The following is a 24,842-nucleotide window of genomic DNA, read 5'->3' as shown; positions in this document are numbered from 1 at the left end:
TGTATGAGGTGGAGTTTGCAACTAAAAAGAAACTTTGTGTTCCCAACAAGCTAGGTGAAGGACGGCTTTCACACAAACTTATCTCTGAGAACTGAGCATGTGGGGAGACGTTCGTTCATCTAGCACAAAGGGAACAGGTGGCAGGAGAAACTTTTACTCTGGTTTCTCAGTCTGTTTCCTAGTGCCGGTTTGAAGTTCCTGCAGTTTTCACTGTAAAACGGGATGGAGGTAGTACCTCCCCTTAGATATGTATGAGGTGGAGTTTGCAACTGAAAAGAAACTTTGTGTTCCCAACAAGCTAGGTGAAGGACGGCTTTCACACACACTTATATCTCAGAACTGAGCATGTGGAGAGACGTTCGTTCATCTAGCACAAAGGGAACGGGTTGAAGGGGAAACTTTTACTCTGGTTTCTCAGACTGTTTCCTAGTGCCGGTTTGAAGTTCATTCAGTTTTCACTGTAAAACCGAGTTGGGGCTAGTACTTCCCCAAGTATATGTATGGAGTGGGGTTTGCAACAGAAAAGAAACTTTGTGTTCCCAACAAGCTAGGTGAAGTACGGCTTTCACACACACTTATCTCTCAGAACTGAGCATGTGGAGAGACGTTCGTTCACCTAGCACAAAGGGAACGGGTTGCAGGAGAAACTTTTACTCTGGTTTCTCAGCCTGTTTCCTAGTGCCGGTTTGATGTTCCTGCAGTTTTCACTGTAAAACCGGGTTGGAGCTAGTACCTCCACATATATATGTATGGAGTGGAGTTTGCAACAGAAAAGAAACTTTGTGTTCCCAACAACCTAGGTGAAGTACGGCTTTCACACACACTTATCTCTCAGAAATGAGCATGTGGAGAGACGTTCGTTCATCAAGCACAAAGGGAACGGGTTGCAGGAGAAACTTTTACTCTGGTTTCTCAGTCTGTTTCCTAGTGCCGTTTTGATGCTCCTGCAGTTTTCACTGTAAAACCGAGTTGAAGCTAGTACCTCCCCATATATATGTATGGAGTGGAGTTTGCAACTGAAAAGAAACTTTGTGTTCCCAACAAGCTAGGTGAAGGACGGCTTTCACACACACTTATCTCTCAGAACTGAGCATGTGGAGAGACGTTCGTTCATCTAGCACAAAGGGAACGGGTTGCAGGAGAAACTTTTTCTCTGGTTTCTCAGTCTGCTTCCTAGTGCCGTTTTGAATTTCCTGCAGTTTTCACTGTAAAACCGAGTTGGAGCTAGTACCTCCCCATGTAAATGTATGGAGTGGAGTTTTCAACTGAAAAGAATCTTTGTGTTCCCAACAAGCTACGAGAAGTACGGCTTTCACTCACAAATATCTCTCAGAACTGAGCATGTGGAGAGACGTTCGTTCACCTAGCACAAAGGGAACAGGTTACAGGAGAAATTTTACTCTGGTTTCTCAGTCTGTTTCTTAGTGCCGGTTTGAAGTTCCTGCAGTTTTCACTGTAAAACTGAGATGGAACTAGTATCTCCCCATATATATGTATGGAGAGGAATTTGCAACAGAAAAGAAACTTTGTGTTCCCAACAAGCTAGGTGAAGTACGGCTTTCACACACACTTATCTCTCAGAACTGAGCATGTGGAGAGATGTTCGTTCATCTAGCACAAAGGGAACGGGTTGCAGGAGAAACTTTTACTCTGGTTTCTCAGTCTGTTTCCTAGTGCCGGTTTGAAGTTCCTGCAGTTTTCACTGTAAAACCGTGTTGGAGGTAGTACCTCCCCATAGATATGTATGAGGTGGAGTTTGCAACTGAAAAGAAACTTTGTGTTCCCAACAAGCTAGGTGAAGGACGGCTTTCACACACACTTATCTCTCAGAACTGAGCATGTGGAGAGACGTTCGTTCATCTAGCACAAATGGAACGGGTTGCAGGAGAAACTTTTACTCTGGTTTCTCAGTCTGTTTCCTAGTGCCGGTTTGAAGTTCCTGCAGTTTTCACTGTAAAACCGGGTTGGATCTAGTACCTCCCCATATATATGTATGGAGAGGAGTTTGCAACTGAAAAGAAACTTTGTGTTCCCAACAAGCTAGGTGAAGGACGGCTTTCACACACACTTATCTCTCAGAACTGAGCATGTGGAGTGATGTTCGTTCATCTAGCACAAAGGGAACGGGTTGCAGGGGAAACTTTTACTCTGGTTTCTCAGTCTGTTTCCTAGTGCCGTTTTGAAGTTCCTGCAGTTTTCACTGTAAAACCGAGTTGGAGCTAGTACCTCCCCAGTTAAATGTATGTAGTGGAGTTTTCAACTGAAAAGAATCTTTGTGTTCCCAACAAGCTATGTGAAGTACGGCTTTCACTCACAAATATCTCTAAGAACTGAGCATGTGGAGAGACGTTCGTTCACCTAGCACAAAAGGAACGGGTTACAGGAGAAACTTTTACTCTGGATTCTCAGTCTGTTTCCTAGTGCTGGTTTGAAGTTCCTGCAGTTTTCACTGTAAAACCGGGATGGAGTTAGTACCTCCCCATAGATATGTATGAGGTGGAGTTTGCAACTAAAAAGAAACTTTGTGTTCCCAACAAGCTAGGTGAAGGACGGCTTTCACACAATCTTATCTCTCAGAACTGAGCATGTGGGGAGACGTTCGTTCATCTAGCACAAAGGGAACAGGTGGCAGGAGAAACTTTTACTCTGGTTTCTCAGTCTGTTTCCTAGTGCCGGTTTGAAGTTCCTGCAGTTTTCACTGTAAAACCGGGATGGAGGTAGTACCTCCCCTTAGATATGTATGAGGTGGAGTTTGCAACTGAAAAGAAACTTTGTGTTCCCAACAAGCTAGGTGAAGGACGGCTTTCACACACACTTATACCTCAGAACTGAGCATGTGGAGAGACGTTCGTTCATCTAGCACAAAGGGAACGGGTTGAAGGGGAAACTTTTACTCTGGTTTCTCAGACTGTTTCCTAGTGCCGGTTTGAAGTTCCTGCAGTTTTCACTGTAAAACCGAGTTGGGGCTAGTACTTCCCCAAGTATATGTATGGAGTGGGGTTTGCAACAGAAAAGAAACTTTGTGTTCCCAACAAGCTAGGTGAAGTACGGCTTTCACACACACTTATCTCTCAGAACTGAGCATGTGGAGAGACGTTCGTTCACCTAGCACAAAGGGAACGGGTTGCAGGAGAAACTTTTACTCTGGTTTCTCAGTCTGTTTCCTAGTGCCGGTTTGATGTTCCTGCAGTTTTCACTGTAAAACCGGGTTGGAGCTAGTACCTCCACATATATATGTATGGAGTGGAGTTTTCAACTGAAAAGAAACTTTGTGTTCCCAACAACCTAGGTGAAGTACGGCTTTCACACACACTTATCTCTCAGAACTGAGCATGTGGAGAGACGTACGTTCATCAAGCACAAAGGGAACGGGTTGCAGGAGAAACTTTTACTCTGGTTTCTCAGTCTGTTTCCTAGTGCCGTTTTGATGCTCCTGCAGTTTTCACTGTAAAACCGAGTTGAAGCTAGTACCTCCCCATATATATGTATGGAGTGGAGTTTGCAACTGAAAAGAAACTTTGTGTTCCCAACAAGCTAGGTGAAGGACGGCTTTCACACACACTTATCTCTCAGAACTGAGCATGTGGAGAGACGTTCGTTCATCTAGCACAAAGGGAACGGGTTGCAGGAGAAACTTTTACTCTGGTTTCTCAGTCTGTTTCCTAGTGCCGGTTTGAAGTTCCTGCAGTTTTCACTGTAAAACCGGGTTGGATATAGTACCTCCCCATATATATGTATGGAGAGGAGTTTGCAACTGAAAAGAAACTTTGTGTTCCCAACAAGCTAGGTGAAGGACGGCTTTCACACACACTTATATCTCAGAACTGAGCATGTGGAGAGACGTTCGTTCATCTAGCACAAAGGGAACGGGTTGCAGGGGAAACTTTTACTCTGGTTTCTCAGTCTGTTTCCTAGTGCCGGTTTGAAGTTCCTGCAGTTTTCACTGTAAAACCGAGTTGGAGCTAGTACTTCCCCAAGTATATGTATGGAGTGGGGTTTGCAACAGAAAAGAATCTTTGTGTTCCCAACAAGCTAGGTGAAGTACGGCTTTCACACACACTTATCTCTCAGAAATGAGCATGTGGAGAGACGTTCTTTCATCTAGCACAAAGGGAACGGGTTGCAGGGGAAACTTTTACTCTGGTTTCTCAATCTGATTCCTAGTGCCGGTTTGAAGTTCCTGCAGTTTTCACTGTAAAACCGGGTTGTATCTAGTACCTCCCCATATATATGTATGGAGAGGAGTTTGCAACTGAAAAGAAACTTTGTGTTCCCAACAAGCTAGTTGAAGGACGGCTTTCACACACACTTATCTCTCAGAACTGAGCATGTGGAGAGACGTTCGTTCATCTAGCACAAAGGGAACGGGTTGCAGGGGAAACTTTTACTCTGGTTTCTCAGTCTGTTTCCTAGTGCCGGTTTGAAGTTCCTGCAGTTTTCACTGTAAAACCGGGATGGAGGTAGTACCTCCCCATAGATATGTATGAGGTGGAGTTTGCAACTAAAAAGAAACTTTGTGTTCCCAACAAGCTAGGTGAAGGACGGCTTTCACACAAACTTATCTCTGAGAACTGAGCATGTGGGGAGACGTTCGTTCATCTAGCACAAAGGGAACAGGTGGCAGGAGAAACTTTTACTCTGGTTTCTCAGTCTGTTTCCTAGTGCCGGTTTGAAGTTCCTGCAGTTTTCACTGTAAAACGGGATGGAGGTAGTACCTCCCCTTAGATATGTATGAGGTGGAGTTTGCAACTGAAAAGAAACTTTGTGTTCCCAACAAGCTAGGTGAAGGACGGCTTTCACACACACTTATATCTCAGAACTGAGCATGTGGAGAGACGTTCGTTCATCTAGCACAAAGGGAACGGGTTGAAGGGGAAACTTTTACTCTGGTTTCTCAGACTGTTTCCTAGTGCCGGTTTGAAGTTCATTCAGTTTTCACTGTAAAACCGAGTTGGGGCTAGTACTTCCCCAAGTATATGTATGGAGTGGGGTTTGCAACAGAAAAGAAACTTTGTGTTCCCAACAAGCTAGGTGAAGTACGGCTTTCACACACACTTATCTCTCAGAACTGAGCATGTGGAGAGACGTTCGTTCACCTAGCACAAAGGGAACGGGTTGCAGGAGAAACTTTTACTCTGGTTTCTCAGTCTGTTTCCTAGTGCCGGTTTGATGTTCCTGCAGTTTTCACTGTAAAACCGGGTTGGAGCTAGTACCTCCACATATATATGTATGGAGTGGAGTTTGCAACAGAAAAGAAACTTTGTGTTCCCAACAACCTAGGTGAAGTACGGCTTTCACACACACTTATCTCTCAGAAATGAGCATGTGGAGAGACGTTCGTTCATCAAGCACAAAGGGAACGGGTTGCAGTAGAAACTTTTACTCTGGTTTCTCAGTCTGTTTCCTAGTGCCGTTTTGATGCTCCTGCAGTTTTCACTGTAAAACCGAGTTGAAGCTAGTACCTCCCCATATATATGTATGGAGTGGAGTTTGCAACTGAAAAGAAACTTTGTGTTCCCAAAAAGCTAGGTGAAGGACGGCTTTCACACACACTTATCTCTCAGAACTGAGCATGTGGAGAGACGTTCGTTCATCTAGCACAAAGGGAACGGGTTGCAGGAGAAACTTTTACTCTGGTTTCTCAGTCTGCTTCCTAGTGCCGTTTTGAATTTCCTGCAGTTTTCACTGTAAAACCGAGTTGGAGCTAGTACCTCCCCATGTAAATGTATGGAGTGGAGTTTTCAACTGAAAAGAATCTTTGTGTTCCCAACAAGCTACGAGAAGTACGGCTTTCACTCACAAATATCTCTCAGAACTGAGCATGTGGAGAGACGTTCGTTCACCTAGCACAAAGGGAACAGGTTACAGGAGAAATTTTACTCTGGTTTCTCAGTCTGTTTCTTAGTGCCGGTTTGAAGTTCCTGCAGTTTTCACTGTAAAAATGGGATGGAGCTAGTACCTCCCCATAGATATGTATGAGGTGGAGTTTGCAACTGAAAAGAAACTTTGTGTTCCCAACAAGCTAGGTGAAGGACGGCTTTCACACACACTTATCTCTCAGAACTGAGCATGTGGAGAGACGTTCGTTCATCTAGCACAAATGGAACGGGTTGCAGGAGAAACTTTTACTCTGGTTTCTCAGTCTGTTTCCTAGTGCCGGTTTGAAGTTCCTGCAGTTTTCACTGTAAAACCGGGTTGGATCTAGTACCTCCCCATATATATGTATGGAGAGGAGTTTGCAACTGAAAAGAAACTTTGTGTTCCCAACAAGCTAGGTGAAGGACGGCTTTCACACACACTTATCTCTCAGAACTGAGCATGTGGAGTGATGTTCGTTCATCTAGCACAAAGGGAACGGGTTGCAGGGGAAACTTTTACTCTGGTTTCTCAGTCTGTTTCCTAGTGCCGTTTTGAAGTTCCTGCAGTTTTCACTGTAAAACCGAGTTGGAGCTAGTACCTCCCCAGTTAAATGTATGTAGTGGAGTTTTCAACTGAAAAGAATCTTTGTGTTCCCAACAAGCTATGTGAAGTACGGCTTTCACTCACAAATATCTCTAAGAACTGAGCATGTGGAGAGACGTTCGTTCACCTAGCACAAAAGGAACGGGTTACAGGAGAAACTTTTACTCTGGATTCTCAGTCTGTTTCCTAGTGCTGGTTTGAAGTTCCTGCAGTTTTCACTGTAAAACCGGGATGGAGTTAGTACCTCCCCATAGATATGTATGAGGTGGAGTTTGCAACTAAAAAGAAACTTTGTGTTCCCAACAAGCTAGGTGAAGGACGGCTTTCACACAATCTTATCTCTCAGAACTGAGCATGTGGGGAGACGTTCGTTCATCTAGCACAAAGGGAACAGGTGGCAGGAGAAACTTTTACTCTGGTTTCTCAGTCTGTTTCCTAGTGCCGGTTTGAAGTTCCTGCAGTTTTCACTGTAAAACCGGGATGGAGGTAGTACCTCCCCTTAGATATGTATGAGGTGGAGTTTGCAACTGAAAAGAAACTTTGTGTTCCCAACAAGCTAGGTGAAGGACGGCTTTCACACACACTTATATCTCAGAACTGAGCATGTGGAGAGACGTTCGTTCATCTAGCACAAAGGGAACGGGTTGAAGGGTAAACTTTTACTCTGGTTTCTCAGACTGTTTCCTAGTGCCGGTTTGAAGTTCCTGCAGTTTTCACTGTAAAACCGAGTTGGGGCTAGTACTTCCCCAAGTATATGTATGGAGTGGGGTTTGCAACAGAAAAGAAACTTTGTGTTCCCAACAAGCTAGGTGAAGTACGGCTTTCACACACACTTATCTCTCAGAACTGAGCATGTGGAGAGACGTTCGTTCACCTAGCACAAAGGGAACGGGTTGCAGGAGAAACTTTTACTCTGGTTTCTCAGTCTGTTTCCTAGTGCCGGTTTGATGTTCCTGCAGTTTTCACTGTAAAACCGGGTTGGAGCTAGTACCTCCACATATATATGTATGGAGTGGAGTTTTCAACTGAAAAGAAACTTTGTGTTCCCAACAACCTAGGTGAAGTACGGCTTTCACACACACTTATCTCTCAGAACTGAGCATGTGGAGAGACGTTCGTTCATCAAGCACAAAGGGAACGGGTTGCAGGAGAAACTTTTACTCTGGTTTCTCAGTCTGTTTCCTAGTGCCGTTTTGATGCTCCTGCAGTTTTCACTGTAAAACCGAGTTGAAGCTAGTACCTCCCCATATATATGTATGGAGTGGAGTTTGCAACTGAAAAGAAACTTTGTGTTCCCAACAAGCTAGGTGAAGTACGGTTTTCACACACACTTATCTCTCAGAAATGAGCATGTGGAGAGACGTTCTTTCATCTAGCACAAAGGGAACGGGTTGCAGGGGAAACTTTTACTCTGGTTTCTCAATCTGATTCCTAGTGCCGGTTTGAAGTTCCTGCAGTTTTCACTGTAAAACCGGGTTGTATCTAGTACCTCCCCATATATATGTATGGAGAGGAGTTTGCAACTGAAAAGAAACTTTGTGTTCCCAACAAGCTAGTTGAAGGACGGCTTTCACACACACTTATCTCTCAGAACTGAGCATGTGGAGAGACGTTCGTTCATCTAGCACAAAGGGAACGGGTTGCAGGGGAAACTTTTACTCTGGTTTCTCAGTCTGTTTCCTAGTGCCGGTTTGAAGTTCCTGCAGTTTTCACTGTAAAACCGATTTGGAGCTAGTACTTCCGCAAGTATACGTATGGAGTGGGGTTTGCAACAGAAAAGAAACTTTGTGTTCCCAACAAGCTAGGTGAAGGACGGCTTTCACACACACCTATCTCTCAGAACTGAGCATGTGGACAGACGATCGTTCATCTAGCAAAAAGGGAACGGGTTGCAGGAGAAACTTTTACTCTGGTATCTCAGTATGTTTCCTAGTGCCGTTTTGAAGTTCCTGCAGTTTTCACTGTAAAACCGGGATGGAGGCAGTACCTCCCCATAGATATGTATGAGGTGGAGTTTGCAACTAAAAAGAAACTTTGTTTTCCCAACAAGCTAGTTGAAGGACGGCTTTCACACACACTCATCTCTGAGAACTGAGCACGTGGAGAGACGTTCGTTCATCTAGTAAAAAGGGAACGGGTTGCAGGAGAAACTTTTACTCTGGTTTCTCAGTCTGTTTCCTAGTGCCGGTTTGAAGTTCCTGCAGTTTTCACTGTAAAACCGAGTTGGAGCTAGTACTTCCCCAAGTATATGTATGGAGTGGGGTTTGCAACAGAAAAGAATCTTTGTGTTCCCAACAAGCTAGGTGAAGTACGGCTTTCACACACACTTATCTCTCAGAAATGAGCATGTGGAGAGACGTTCTTTCATCTAGCACAAAGGGAACGGGTTGCAGGAGAAACTTTTACTCTGGTTTCTCCGTCTGTTTCCTAGTGCCGGTTTGAAGTTCCTGCAGTTTTCACTGTAAAACCGTGTTGGAGCTAGTACCTCCCCATAGATATGTATGGAGAGGAGTTTGCAACTGTAAAGAAACTTTGTGTTCCCAACAAGCTAGGTGAAGGACGGCTTTCACACACACTTATCTCTCAGAACTGAGCATGTGGAGAGACGTTCGTTCATCTAGCACAAAGGGAACGGGTTGCAGGGGAAACTTTTACTCTGGTTTCTCAATCTGATTCCTAGTGCCGGTTTGAAGTTCCTGCAGTTTTCACTGTAAAACCGGGTTGTATCTAGTACCTCCCCATATATATGTATGGAGAGGAGTTTGCAACTGAAAAGAAATTTTGTGTTCCCAACAAGCTAGGTGAAGGACGGCTTTCACACACACTTATCTCTGAGAACTGAGCACGTGGAGAGACGTTCGTTCATCTAGTAAAAAGGGAACGGGTTGCAGGAGAAACTTTTACTCTGGTTTCTCAGTCTGTTTCCTAGTGCCGGTTTGAAGTTCCTGCAGTTTTCACTGTAAAACCGAGTTGGAGCTAGTACCTCCCCATGTAAATGTATGGAGTGGAGTTTTCAACTGAAAAGAATCTTTGTGTTCCCAACAAGCTACGAGAAGTACGGCTTTCACTCACAAATATCTCTCAGAACTGAGCATGTGGAGAGACGTTCGTTCACCTAGCACAAAGGGAACGGGATACAGGAGAAACTTTTACTCTGGTTTCTCAGTCTGTTTCCTAGTGCCGGTTTGAAGTTCCTGCAGTTTTCACTGTAAAAATGGGATGGAGCTAGTACCTCCCCATATATATGTATGGAGAGGAGTTTGCAACAGAAAAGAAACTTTGTGTTCCCAACAAGCTAGGTGAAGTACGGCTTTCACACACACTTATCTCTCAGAACTGAGCATGTGGAGAGACGTTCGTTCATCTAGCACAAAGGGAACGGGTTACAGGAGAAACTTTTACTCTGGTTTCTCAGTCTGTTTCCTAGTGAAGGTTTGAAGTTCCTGCAGTTTTCACTGTAAAACCGTGTTGGAGGTAGTACCTCCCCATAGATATGTATGAGGTGGAGTTTGCAACTGAAAAGAAACTTTGTGTTCCCAACAAGCTAGGTGAAGGACGGCTTTCACACACACTTATCTCTCAGAACTGAGCATGTGGAGAGACGTTCGTTCATCTAGCACAAAGGGAACGGGTTGCAGGAGAAACTTTTACTCTGGTTTCTCAGTCTGTTTCCTAGTGCCGGTTTGAAGTTCCTGCAGTTTTCACTGTAAAACCGGGTTGGATCTAGTACCTCCCCATATATATGTATGGAGAGGAGTTTGCAACTGAAAAGAAACTTTGTGTTCCCAACAAGCTAGGTGAAGGACGGCTTTCACACACACTTATCTCTCAGAACTGAGCATGTGGAGTGATGTTCGTTCATCTAGCACAAAGGGAACGGGTTGCAGGGGAAACTTTTACTCTGGTTTCTCAGGCTGTTTCCTAGTGCCGTTTTGAAGTTCCTGCAGTTTTCACTGTAAAACCGAGTTGGAGCTAGTACCTCCCCAGTTAAATGTATGTAGTGGAGTTTTCAACTGAAAAGAATCTTTGTGTTCCCAACAAGCTATGTGAAGTACGGCTTTCACTCACAAATATCTCTCAGAACTGAGCATGTGGAGAGACGTTCGTTCACCTAGCACAAAAGGAACGGGTTACAGGAGAAACTTTTACTCTGGTTTCTCAGTCTGTTTCCTAGTGCTGGTTTGAAGTTCCTGCAGTTTTCACTGTAAAACCGGGATGGAGGTAGTACCTCCCCATAGATATGTATGAGGTGGAGTTTGCAACTAAAAAGAAACTTTGTGTTCCCAACAAGCTAGGTGAAGGACGGCTTTCACACAAACTTATCTCTCAGAACTGAGCATGTGGGGAGACGTTCGTTCATCTAGCACAAAGGGAACAGGTTGCAGGAGAAACTTTTACTCTGGTTTCTCAGTCTGTTTCCTAGTGCCGGTTTGAAGTTCCTGCAGTTTTCACTGTAAAACCGGGATGGAGGTAGTACCTCCCCTTAGATATGTATGAGGTGGAGTTTGCAACTGAAAAGAAACTTTGTGTTCCCAACAAGCTAGGTGAAGGACGGCTTTAACACACACTTATATCTCAGAACTGAGCATGTGGAGAGACGTTCGTTCATCTAGCACAAAGGGAACGGGTTGAAGGGGAAACTTTTACTCTGGTTTCTCAGACTGTTTCCTAGTGCCGGTTTGAAGTTCCTGCAGTTTTCACTGTAAAACCGAGTTGGGGCTAGTACTTCCCCAAGTATATGTATGGAGTGGGGTTTGCAACAGAAAAGAAACTTTGTGTTCCCAACAAGCTAGGTGAAGTACGGCTTTCACACACACTTATCTCTCAGAACTGAGCATGTGGAGAGACGTTCGTTCACCTAGCACAAAGGGAACGGGTTGCAGGAGAAACTTTTACTCTGGTTTCTCAGTCTGTTTCCTAGTGCCGGTTTGATGTTCCTGCAGTTTTCACTGTAAAACCGGGTTGGAGCTAGTACCTCCACATATATATGTATGGAGTGGAGTTTGCAACAGAAAAGAAACTTTGTGTTCCCAACAAGCTAGGTGAAGTACGGCTTTCACACACACTTATCTCTCAGAACTGAGCACGTGGAGAGACGTTCGTTCATCAAGCACAAAGGGAACGGGTTGCAGGAGAAACTTTTACTCTGGTTTCTCAGTCTGTTTCCTAGTGCCGTTTTGAAGTTCCTGCAGTTTTCACTGTAAAACCGAGTTGGAGCTAGTACCTCCCCATGTAAATGTATGGAGTGGAGTTTTCAACTGAAAAGAATCTTTGTGTTCCCAACAAGCTACGAGAAGTACGGCTTTCACTCACAAATATCTCTCAGAACTGAGCATGTGGAGAGACGTTCGTTCACCTAGCACAAAGGGAACGGGTTACAGGAGAAACTTTTACTCTGGTTTCTCAGTCTGTTTCCTAGTGCCGGTTTGAAGTTCCTGCAGTTTTCACTGTAAAAATGGGATGGAGCTAGTACCTCCCCATATATATGTATGGAGAGGAATTTGCAACAGAAAAGTAACTTTGTGTTCCCAACAAGCTAGGTGAAGTACGGCTTTCACACACACTTATCTCTCAGAATTGAACATGTGGAGAGATGTTCGTTCATCTAGCACAAAGGGAACAGGTGGCAGGAGAACTTTTACTCTGGTTTCTCAGTCTGTTTCCTAGTGCCGGTTTGAAGTTCCTGCAGTTTTCACTGTAAAACCGGGATGGAGGTAGTACCTCCCCTTAGATATGTATGAGGTGGAGTTTGCAACTGAAAAGAAACTTTGTGTTCCCAACAAGCTAGGTGAAGGACGGCTTTCACACACACTTATATCTCAGAACTGAGCATGTGGAGAGACGTTCGTTCATCTAGCACAAAGGGAACGGGTGAAGGGGAAACTTTTACTCTGGTTTCTCAGACTGTTTCCTAGTGCCGGTTTGAAGTTCCTGCAGTTTTCACTGTAAAACCGAGTTGGGGCTAGTACTTCCCCAAGTATATGTATGGAGTGGGGTTTGCAACAGAAAAGAAACTTTGTGTTCCGAACAAGCTAGGTGAAGTACGGCTTTCACACACACTTATCTCTCAGAACTGAGCATGTGGAGAGACGTTCGTTCACCTAGCACAAAGGGAACGGGTTGCAGGAGAAACTTTTACTCTGGTTTCTCAGTCTGTTTCCTAGTGCCGGTTTGAAGTTCCTGCAGTTTTCACTGTAAAAATGGGATGGAGCTAGTACCTCCCCATATATATGTATGGAGAGGAGTTTGCAACAGAAAAGAAACTTTGTGTTCCCAACAAGCTAGGTGAAGTACGGCTTTCACACACACTTATCTCTCAGAATTGAACATGTGGAGAGATGTTCGTTCATCTAGCACAAAGGGAACAGGTGGCAGGAGAACTTTTACTCTGGTTTCTCAGTCTGTTTCCTAGTGCCGGTTTGAAGTTCCTGCAGTTTTCACTGTAAAACCGGGATGGAGATAGTACCTCCCCTTAGATATGTATGAGGTGGAGTTTGCAACTGAAAAGAAACTTTGTGTTCCCAACAAGCTAGGTGAAGGACGGCTTTCACACACACTTATATCTCAGAACTGAGCATGTGGAGAGACGTTCGTTCATCTAGCACAAAGGGAACGGGTGAAGGGGAAACTTTTACTCTGGTTTCTCAGACTGTTTCCTAGTGCCGGTTTGAAGTTCCTGCAGTTTTCACTGTAAAACCGAGTTGGGGCTAGTACTTCCCCAAGTATATGTATGGAGTGGGGTTTGCAACAGAAAAGAAACTTTGTGTTCCCAACAAGCTAGGTGAAGTACGGCTTTCACACACACTTATCTCTCAGAACTGAGCATGTGGAGAGACGTTCGTTCATCAAGCACAAAGGGAACGGGTTGCAGGAGAAACTTTTACTCTGGTTTCTCAGTCTGTTTCATAGTGCCGTTTTGATGCTCCTGCAGTTTTCACTGTAAAACCGAGTTGAAGCTAGTACCTCCCCATAGATATGTATGGAGAGGAGTTTGCAACTGAAAAGAAACTTTGTGTTCCCAACAAGCTAGGTGAAGGACGGCTTTCACACACACTTATCTCTCAGAACTGAGCATGTGGAGAGACGTTCGTTCATCTAGCACAAAGGGAACGGGTTGCAGGAGAAACTTTTTCTCTGGTTTCTCAGTATGTTTCCTAGGGCCGGTTTGAAGTTCCTGCAGTTTTCACTGTAAAACCGAGTTGGAGCTAGTACCTCCCCATGTAAATGTATGGAGTGGAGTTTTCAACTGAAAAGAATCTTTGTGTTCCCAACAAGCTACGAGAAGTACGGCTTTCACTCACAAATATCTCTCAGAACTGAGCATGTGGAGAGACGTTCGTTCACCTAGCACAAAGGGAACGGGTTACAGGAGAAACTTTTACTCTGGTTTCTCAGTCTGTTTCCTAGTGCCGGTTTGAAGTTCCTGCAGTTTTCACTGTAAAAATGGGATGGAGCTAGTACCTCCCCATATATATGTATGGAGAGGAGTTTGCAACAGAAAAGAAACTTTGTTTTCCCAACAAGCTAGGTGAAGTACGGCTTTCACACACACTTATCTCTCAGAACTGAGCATGTGGAGAGACGTTCATTCATCAACACAAAGGGAACGGGTTGAAGGGGAAACTTTTACTCTGGTTTCTCAGTCTGTTTCCTAGTGCCGGTTTGAAGTTCCTGCAGTTTTCACTGTAAAACCGTGTTGGAGGTAGTACCTCCCCAAGATATGTATGAGGTGGAGTTTGCAACTGAAAAGAAACTTTGTGTTCCCAACAAGCTAGGTGAAGGACGGCTTTCACACACACTTATCTCTCAGAACTGAGCATGTGGAGAGACGTTCGTTCATCTAGCACAAATGGAACGGGTTGCAGGAGAAACTTTTACTCTGGTTTCTCAGTCTGTTTCCTAGTGCCGGTTTGAAGTTCCTGCAGTTTTCACTGTAAAACCGGGTTGGATCTAGTACCTCCCCATATATATGTATGGAGTGGAGTTTGCAACTGAAAAGAAACTTTGTGTTCCCAACAAGCTAGGTGAAGGACGGCTTTCACACACACTTATCTCTCAGAACTGAGCATGTGGAGAGACGTTCGTTCACCTAGCACAAAGGGAACGGGTTACAGGAGAAACTTTTACTCTGGTTTCTCAGTCTGTTTCCTAGTGCCGGTTTGAAGTTCCTGCAGTTTTCACTGTAAAACCGGGATGGAGGAAGTACCTCCCCATATATATGTATGAGGTGGAGTTTGCAACTAAAAAGAAACTTTGTTTTCCCGACAAGCTAGTTGAAGGACGGCTTTCACACACACTTATCTCTGAGAACTGAGCACGTGGAGAGACGTTCGTTCATCTAGTAAAAAGGGAACGGGTTGCAGGAGAAACTTTTACTCTGGTTTCTCAGTCTGTTTCCTAGTGCCGGTTTGAAGTTCCTGCAGTTTTCACTGTAAAACCGAGTTGGAGCTAGTACCTCCCATGTAAATGTATGGAGTGGAGTTTTCAACTGAAAAGAATCTTTGTGTTCCCAACAAGCTACGAGAAGTACGGCTTTCACTCACAAATATCTCTCACAACTGAGCATGTGGAGAGACGTTCGTTCATCTAGCACAAAGGGAACGGGTTACAGGAGAAACTTTTACTCTGGTTTCTCAGTCTGTTTCCTAGTGCCGGTTTGAAGTTCCTGCAGTTTTCACTGTAAAACCGTGTTGGAGGTAGTACCTCCCCATAGATATGTATGAGGTGGAGTTTGCAACTGAAAAGAAACTTTGTGTTCCCAACAAGCTAGGTGAAGGACGGCTTTCACCCACACTTATCTCTCAGAACTGAGCATGTGGAGAGACGTTCGTTCATCTAGCACAAAGGGAACGGGTTCCAGGAGAAACTTTTACTCTGGTTTCTCAGTCTGTTTCCTAGTGCCGGTTTGAAGTTCCTGCAGTTTTCACTGTAAAACCGGGTTGGATCTAGTACCTCCCCATATATATGTATGGAGAGGAGTTTGCAACTGAAAAGAAACTTTGTGTTCCCAACAAGCTAGGTGAAGGACGGCTTTCACACACGCTTATCTCTCAGAACTGAGCATGTGGAGAGACGTTCGTTCATCTAGCACAAAGGGAACGGGTTGCAGGGGAAACTTTTACTCTGTTTTCTCAGTCTGTTTCCTAGTGCCGGTTTGAAGTTCCTGCAGTTTTCACTGTAAAACCGTGTTGAAGCTAGTACTTCCCCAAGTATATGTATGGAGTGTGGTTTGCAACAGAAAAGAAACTTTGTGTTCCCAACAAGCTAGGTGAAGGACGGCTTTCACACACACTTATCTCTCAGAACTGAGCATGTGGAGAGATGTTCGTTCATCTAGCACAAAGGGAACGGGCTGAAGGGGAAACTTTTACTCTGGTTTCTCAGTGTGTTTCCTAGTGCCGGTTTGAAGTTCCTGCAGTTTTCACTGTAAAAACGTGTTGGAGGTAGTACCTCCCCATAGATATATATGAGGTGGAGTTTGCAACTGAAAAGAAACTTTGTGTTCCTAACAAGCTAGGTGAAGGACGGCTTTCACACACACTTATCTCTCAGAACTGAGCATGTGGAGAGACGTTCGTTCATCTAGCACAAAGGGAACGGGTTGCAGGAGAAACTTTTACTCTGGTTTCTCAGTCTGTTTCCTAGTGCCGGTTTGAAGTTCCTGCAGTTTTCACTGTAAAACCGGGTTGGATCTAGTACCTCCCCATATATATGTATGGAGAGGAGTTTGCAACTGAAAAGAAACTTTGTGTTCCCAACAAGCTAGGTGAAGGACGGCTTTCACACACACTTATCTCTCAGAACTGAGCATGTGGAGTGATGTTCGTTCATCTAGCACAAAGGGAACGGGTTGCAGGGGAAACTTTTACTCTGGTTTCTCAGTCTGTTTCCTAGTGCCGTTTTGAAGTTCCTGCAGTTTTCACTGTAAAACCGAGTTGGAGCTAGTACCTCCCCAGTTAAATGTATGTAGTGGAGTTATCAACTGAAAAGAATCTTTGTGTTCCCAACAAGCTATGTGAAGTACGGCTTTCACTCACAAATATCTCTCAGAACTGAGCATGTGGAGAGACGTTCGTTCACCTAGCACAAAAGGAACGGGTTACAGGAGAAACTTTTACTCTGGTTTCTCAGTCTGTTTCCTAGTGCTGGTTTGAAGTTCCTGCAGTTTTCACTGTAAAACCGGGATGGAGGTAGTACCTCCCCATAAATATGTATGAGGTGGAGTTTGCAACTAAAAAGAAACTTTGTGTTCCCAACAAGCTAGGTGAAGGACGGCTTTCACACAAAATTATCTCTCAGAACTGAGCATGTGGGGAGACGTTCGTTCATCTAGCACAAAGGGAACGGGTTGCAGGAGAAACTTTTACTCTGGTTTCTCAGTCTGTTTCCTAGTGCCGGTTTGAAGTTCCTGCAGTTTTCACTGTAAAACCGAGTTGGAGCTAGTACCTCCCCATGTAAATGTATGGAGTGGAGTTTTCAACTGAAAAGAATCTTTGTGTTCCCAACAAGCTACGAGAAGTACGGCTTTCACTCACAAATATCTCTCAGAACTGAGCATGTGGAGAGACGTTCGTTCACCTAGCACAATGGGAACGGGTTACAGGAGAAACTTTTACTCTGGTTTCTCAGTCTGTTTCCTAGTGCCGGTTTGAAGTTCCTGCAGTTTTCACTGTAAAAATGGGATGGAGCTAGTACCTCCCCATATATATGTATGGAGAGGAGTTTGCAACAGAAAAGAAACTTTGTGTTCCCAACAAGCTAGGTGAAGTACGGCTTTCACACACACATATCTCTCAGAATTGAGCATGTGGAGAGGTGTTCTTTCATCTAGCAAAAAGGGAACAGGTGGCAGGAGAAACTTTTACTCTGGTTTCTCAGTCTGTTTCCTAGTGCCGGTTTGAAGTTCCTGCAGTTTTCACTGTAAAACCGTGTTGGAGGTAGTACCTCCCCAAGATATGTATGAGGTGGAGTTTGCAACTGAAAAGAAACTTTGTGTTCCCAACAAGCTAGGTGAAGGACGGCTTTCACACACACTTATCTCTCAGAATTGAGCATGTGGAGAGGTGTTCTTTCATCTAGCACAAAGGGAACGGGTGGCAGGAGAAACTTTTACTCTGGTTTCTCAGTCTGTTTCCTAGTGCCGGTTTGAAGTTCCTGCAGTTTTCACTGTAAAACCGTGTTGGAGGTAGTACCTCCCCAAGATATGTATGAGGTGGAGTTTGCAACTGAAAAGAAACTTTGTGTTCCCAACAAGCTAGGTGAAGGACGGCTTTCACACACACTTATCTCTCAGAACTGAGCATGTGGAGAGACGTTCGTTCAATTAGCACAAAGGGAACGGGTTACAGGAGAAACTTTTACTCTGGTTTCTCAGTCTGTTACCTAGTGCCGGTTTGAAGTTCCTGCAGTTTTCACTGTAAAACCGGGATGGAGGAAGTACCTCCCCATAGATATGTATGAGGTGGAGTTTGCAACTAAAAAGAAACTTTGTTTTCCCAACAAGCTAGTTGAAGGACGGCTTTCACACACACTTATCTCTGAGAACTGAGCACGTGGAGAGACGTTCGTTCATCTAGTAAAAAGGGAACGGGTTGCAGGAGAAACTTTTACTCTGGTTTCTCAGTCTGTTTCCTAGTGCCGGTTTGAAGTTCCTGCAGTTTTCACTGTAAAACCGAGTTGGAGCTAGTACCTCCCATGTAAATGTATGGAGTGGAGTTTTCAACTGAAAAGAATCTTTGTGTTCCCAACAAGCTACGAGAAGTACGGCTTTCACTCACAAATATCTCTCAGAACTGAGCATGTGGAGAGACGTTCGTTCACCTAGCACAAAGGGAACGGGTTACAGGAGAAACTTTTACTCTGGTTTCTCAGTCTGTTTCCTAGTGCCGGTTTGAAGTTCCTTCAGTTTTCATTGTAAAACCGTGTTGGAGGTAGTACCTCCCCATAGATATGTAGGAGGTGGAGTTTGCAACTGAAAAGAAACTTTGTGTTCCCAACAAGCTAGGTGAAGGACGGCTTTCACCCACACTTATCTCTCAGAACTGAGCATGTGGAGAGACGTTCGTTCATCTAGCACAAAGGGAACGGGTTCCAGGAGAAACTTTCACTCTGGTTTCTCAGTCTGTTTCCTAGTGCCGGGTTGAAGTTCCTGCAGTTTTCACTGTAAAACCGGGTTGGATCTAGTACCTCCCCATATATATGTATGGAGAGGAGTTTGCAACTGAGAAGAAACTTTGTGTTCCCAACAAGCTAGGTGAAGGACGGCTTTCACACACGCTTATCTCTCAGAACTGAGCATGTGGAGAGACGTTCGTTCATCTAGCACAAAAGAAACGGGTTGCAGGGGAAACTTTTACTCTGTTTTCTCAGTCTGTTTCCTAGTGCCGGTTTGAAGTTCCTGCAGTTTTCACTGTAAAACCGAGTTGAAGCTAGTACTTCCCCAAGTATATGTATGGAGTGGGGTTTGCAACAGAAAAGAAACTTTGTGTTCCCAACAAGCTAGGTGAAGGACGGCTTTCACACACACTTATCTCTCAGAACTGAGCATGTGGAGAGATGTTCGTTCATCTAGCACAAAGGGAACGGGCTGAAGGGGAAACTTTTACTCTGGTTTCTCAGTCTGTTTCCTAGTGCCGGTTTGAAGTTCCTGCAGTTTTCACTGTAAAACCGTGTTGGAGGTAGTACCTCCCCATAGATATGTATGAGGTGGAGTTTGCAACTGAAAAGAAACTTTGTGTTCCCAACAAGCTAGGTGAAGGACGGCTTTCACACACACTTATCTCTCAGAACTGAGCATGTGGAGAGACGTTCGTTCATCTAGCACAAAGGGAACGGGTTGCAGGGGAAACTTTTACTTTGGTTTCTCAGTCTGTTTCCTAGTGCCGTTTTGAAGTTCCTGCAGTTTTCACTGTAAAACCGAGTTGGAGCTAGTACCTCCCCAGTTAAATGTATGTAGTGGAGTTTTCAACTGAAAAGAATCTTTGTGTTCCCAACAAGCTATGTGAAGTACGGCTTTCACTCACAAATATCTCTCAGAACTGAGCATGTGGAGAGACGTTCGTTCACCTAGCACAAAAGGAACGGGTTACAGGAGAAACTTTTACTCTGGTTTCTCAGTCTGTTTCCTAGTGCTGGTTTGAAGTTCCTGCAGTTTTCACTGTAAAACCGGGATGGAGGTAGTACCTCCCCTTAGATATGTATGAGGTGGAGTTTGCAACTGAAAAGAAACTTTGTGTTCCCAGCAAGCTAGGTGAAGGACGGCTTTCACACACACTTATATCTCAGAACTGAGCATGTGGAGAGACGTTCGTTCATCTAGCACAAAGGGAACTGGTGAAGGGGAAACTTTTACTCTGGTTTCTCAGACTGTTTCCTAGTGCCGGTTTGAAGTTCCTGCAGTTTTCACTGTAAAACCGAGTTGGAGCTAGTACCTCCCATGTAAATGTATGGAGTGGAGTTTTCAACTGAAAAGAATCTTTGTGTTCCCAACAAGCTACGAGAAGTACGGCTTTCACTCACAAATATCTCTCAGAACTGAGCATGTGGAGAGACGTTCGTTCATCTAGCACAAAAGAAACGGGTTGCAGGGGAAACTTTTACTCTGTTTTCTCAGTCTGTTTCCTAGTGCCGGTTTGAAGTTCCTGCAGTTTTCACTGTAAAACCGAGTTGAAGCTAGTACTTCCCCAAGTATATGTATGGAGTGGGGTTTGCAACAGAAAAGAAACTTTGTGTTCCCAACAAGCTAGGTGAAGGACGGCTTTCACACACACTTATCTCTCAGAACTGAGCATGTGGAGAGATGTTCGTTCATCTAGCACAAAGGGAACGGGCTGAAGGGGAAACTTTTACTCTGGTTTCTCAGTCTGTTTCCTAGTGCCGTTTTGAAGTTCCTGCAGTTTTCACTGTAAAACCGAGTTGGAGCTAGTACCTCCCCAGTTAAATGTATGTAGTGGAGTTTTCAACTGAAAAGAATCTTTGTGTTCCCAACAAGCTATGTGAAGTACGGCTTTCACTCACAAATATCTCTCAGAACTGAGCATGTGGAGAGACGTTCGTTCACCTAGCACAAAAGGAACGGGTTACAGGAGAAACTTTTACTCTGGTTTCTCAGTCTGTTTCCTAGTGCTGGTTTGAAGTTCCTGCAGTTTTCACTGTAAAACCGGGATGGAGGTAGTACCTCCCCTTAGATATGTATGAGGTGGAGTTTGCAACTGAAAAGAAACTTTGTGTTCCCAGCAAGCTAGGTGAAGGACGGCTTTCACACACACTTATATCTCAGAACTGAGCATGTGGAGAGACGTTCGTTCATCTAGCACAAAGGGAACTGGTGAAGGGGAAACTTTTACTCTGGTTTCTCAGACTGTTTCCTAGTGCCGGTTTGAAGTTCCTGCAGTTTTCACTGTAAAACCGAGTTGGAGCTAGTACCTCCCATGTAAATGTATGGAGTGGAGTTTTCAACTGAAAAGAATCTTTGTGTTCCCAACAAGCTACGAGAAGTACGGCTTTCACTCACAAATATCTCTCAGAACTGAGCATGTGGAGAGACGTTCGTTCATCTAGCACAAAAGAAACGGGTTGCAGGGGAAACTTTTACTCTGTTTTCTCAGTCTGTTTCCTAGTGCCGGTTTGAAGTTCCTGCAGTTTTCACTGTAAAACCGAGTTGAAGCTAGTACTTCCCCAAGTATATGTATGGAGTGGGGTTTGCAACTGAAAAGAAACTTTGTGTTCCCAACAAGCTAGGTGAAGGACGGCTTTCACACACACTTATCTCTCAGAACTGAGCATGTGGAGAGACGTTCGTTCATCTAGCACAAAGGGAACGGGTTGCAGGGGAAACTTTTACTTTGGTTTCTCAGTCTGTTTCCTAGTGCCGTTTTGAAGTTCCTGCAGTTTTCACTGTAAAACCGAGTTGGAGCTAGTACCTCCCCAGTTAAATGTATGTAGTGGAGTTTTCAACTGAAAAGAATCTTTGTGTTCCCAACAAGCTATGTGAAGTACGGCTTTCACTCACAAATATCTCTCAGAACTGAGCATGTGGAGAGACGTTCGTTCACCTAGCACAAAAGGAACGGGTTACAGGAGAAACTTTTACTCTGGTTTCTCAGTCTGTTTCCTAGTGCTGGTTTGAAGTTCCTGCAGTTTTCACTGTAAAACCGGGATGGAGGTAGTACCTCCCCTTAGATATGTATGAGGTGGAGTTTGCAACTGAAAAGAAACTTTGTGTTCCCAGCAAGCTAGGTGAAGGACGGCTTTCACACACACTTATATCTCAGAACTGAGCATGTGGAGAGACGTTCGTTCATCTAGCACAAAGGGAACTGGTGAAGGGGAAACTTTTACTCTGGTTTCTCAGACTGTTTCCTAGTGCCGGTTTGAAGTTCCTGCAGTTTTCACTGTAAAACCGAGTTGGAGCTAGTACCTCCCATGTAAATGTATGGAGTGGAGTTTTCAACTGAAAAGAATCTTTGTGTTCCCAACAAGCTACGAGAAGTACGGCTTTCACTCACAAATATCTCTCAGAACTGAGCATGTGGAGAGACGTTCGTTCATCTAGCACAAAAGAAACGGGTTGCAGGGGAAACTTTTACTCTGTTTTCTCAGTCTGTTTCCTAGTGCCGGTTTGAAGTTCCTGCAGTTTTCACTGTAAAACCGAGTTGAAGCTAGTACTTCCCCAAGTATATGTATGGAGTGGGGTTTGCAACAGAAAAGAAACTTTGTGTTCCCAACAAGCTAGGTGAAGGATGGCTTTCACACACACTTATCTCTCAGAACTGAGCATGTGGAGAGATGTTCGTTCATCTAGCACAAAGGGAACGGGCTGAAGGGGAAACTTTTACTCTGGTTTCTCAGTCTGTTTCCTAGTGCCGGTTTGAAGTTCCTGCAGTTTTCACTGTAAAACCGTGTTGGAGGTAGTACCTCCCCATAGATATGTATGAGGTGGAGTTTGCAACTGAAAAGAAACTTTGTGTTCCCAACAAGCTAGGTGAAGGACGGCTTTCACACACACTTATCTCTCAGAACTGAGCATGTGGAGAGACGTTCGTTCATCTAGCACAAAGGGAACGGGTTGCAGGAGAAACTTTTACTCTGGTTTCTCAGTCTGTTTCCTAGTGCCGTTTTGAAGTTCCTGCAGTTTTCACTGTAAAACCGAGTTGGAGCTAGTACCTCCCCAGTTAAATGTATGTAGTGGAGTTTTCAACTGAAAAGAATCTTTGTGTTCCCAACAAGCTATGTGAAGTACGGCTTTCACTCACAAATATCTCTCAGAACTGAGCATGTGGAGAGACGTTCGTTCACCTAGCACAAAAGGAACGGGTTACAGGAGAAACTTTTACTCTGGTTTCTCAGTCTGTTTCCTAGTGCTGGTTTGAAGTTCCTGCAGTTTTCACTGTAAAACCGGGATGGAGGTAGTACCTCCCCTTAGATATGTATGAGGTGGAGTTTGCAACTGAAAAGAAACTTTGTGTTCCCAGCAAGCTAGGTGAAGGACGGCTTTCACACACACTTATATCTCAGAACTGAGCATGTGGAGAGACGTTCGTTCATCTAGCACAAAGGGAACTGGTGAAGGGGAAACTTTTACTCTGGTTTCTCAGACTGTTTCCTAGTGCCGGTTTGAAGTTCCTGCAGTTTTCACTGTAAAACCGAGTTGGAGCTAGTACCTCCCATGTAAATGTATGGAGTGGAGTTTTCAACTGAAAAGAATCTTTGTGTTCCCAACAAGCTACGAGAAGTACGGCTTTCACTCACAAATATCTCTCAGAACTGAGCATGTGGAGAGACGTTCGTTCACCTAGCACAAAGGGAACGGGTTACAGGAGAAACTTTTACTCTGGTTTCTCAGTCTGTTTCCTAGTGCCGGTTTGAAGTTCCTGCAGTTTTCACTGTAAAACCGTGTTGGAGGTAGTACCTCCCCATAGATATGTAGGAGGTGGAGTTTGCAACTGAAAAGAAACTTTGTGTTCCCAACAAGCTAGGTGAAGGACGGCTTTCACCCACACTTATCTCTCAGAACTGAGCATGTGGAGAGACGTTCGTTCATCTAGCACAAAGGGAACGGGTTCCAGGAGAAACTTTCACTCTGGTTTCTCAGTCTGTTTCCTAGTGCCGGTTTGAAGTTCCTGCAGTTTTCACTGTAAAACCGGGTTGGATCTAGTACCTCCCCATATATATGTATGGAGAGGAGTTTGCAACTGAAAAGAAACTTTGTGTTCCCAACAAGCTAGGTGAAGGACGGCTTTCACACACGCTTATCTCTCAGAACTGAGCATGTGGAGAGACGTTCGTTCATCTAGCACAAAGGGAACGGGTTGCAGGGGAAACTTTTACTCTGGTTTCTCAGTCTGTTTCCTAGTGCCGTTTTGAAGTTCCTGCAGTTTTCACTGTAAAACCGAGTTGGAGCTAGTACCTCCCCAGTTAAATGTATGTAGTGGAGTTTTCAACTGAAAAGAATCTTTGTGTTCCCAACAAGCTATGTGAAGTACGGCTTTCACTCACAAATATCTCTCAGAACTGAGCATGTGGAGAGACGTTCGTTCACCTAGCACAAAAGGAACGGGTTACAGGAGAAACTTTTACTCTGGTTTCTCAGTCTGTTTCCTAGTGCTGGTTTGAAGTTCCTGCAGTTTTCACTGTAAAACCGGGATGGAGGTAGTACCTCCCCTTAGATATGTATGAGGTGGAGTTTGCAACTGAAAAGAAACTTTGTGTTCCCAGCAAGCTAGGTGAAGGACGGCTTTCACACACACTTATATCTCAGAACTGAGCATGTGGAGAGACGTTCGTTCATCTAGCACAAAGGGAACTGGTGAAGGGGAAACTTTTACTCTGGTTTCTCAGACTGTTTCCTAGTGCCGGTTTGAAGTTCCTGCAGTTTTCACTGTAAAACCGAGTTGGAGCTAGTACCTCCCATGTAAATGTATGGAGTGGAGTTTTCAACTGAAAAGAATCTTTGTGTTCCCAACAAGCTACGAGAAGTACGGCTTTCACTCACAAATATCTCTCAGAACTGAGCATGTGGAGAGACGTTCGTTCACCTAGCACAAAGGGAACGGGTTACAGGAGAAACTTTTACTCTGGTTTCTCAGTCTGTTTCCTAGTGCCGGTTTGAAGTTCCTTCAGTTTTCACTGTAAAACCGTGTTGGAGGTAGTACCTCCCCATAGATATGTAGGAGGTGGAGTTTGCAACTGAAAAGAAACTTTGTGTTCCCAACAAGCTAGGTGAAGGACGGCTTTCACCCACACTTATCTCTCAGAACTGAGCATGTGGAGAGACGTTCGTTCATCTAGCACAAAGGGAACGGGTTCCAGGAGAAACTTTCACTCTGGTTTCTCAGTCTGTTTCCTAGTGCCGGTTTGAAGTTCCTGCAGTTTTCACTGTA

Source organism: Camelus bactrianus, chromosome 30 (genome assembly GCF_048773025.1).
Source record: "Camelus bactrianus isolate YW-2024 breed Bactrian camel chromosome 30, ASM4877302v1, whole genome shotgun sequence".
NCBI classification, from domain to species: Eukaryota; Metazoa; Chordata; class Mammalia; order Artiodactyla; family Camelidae; genus Camelus; species Camelus bactrianus.
Note: the sequence above shows the minus strand (reverse complement) of the source record.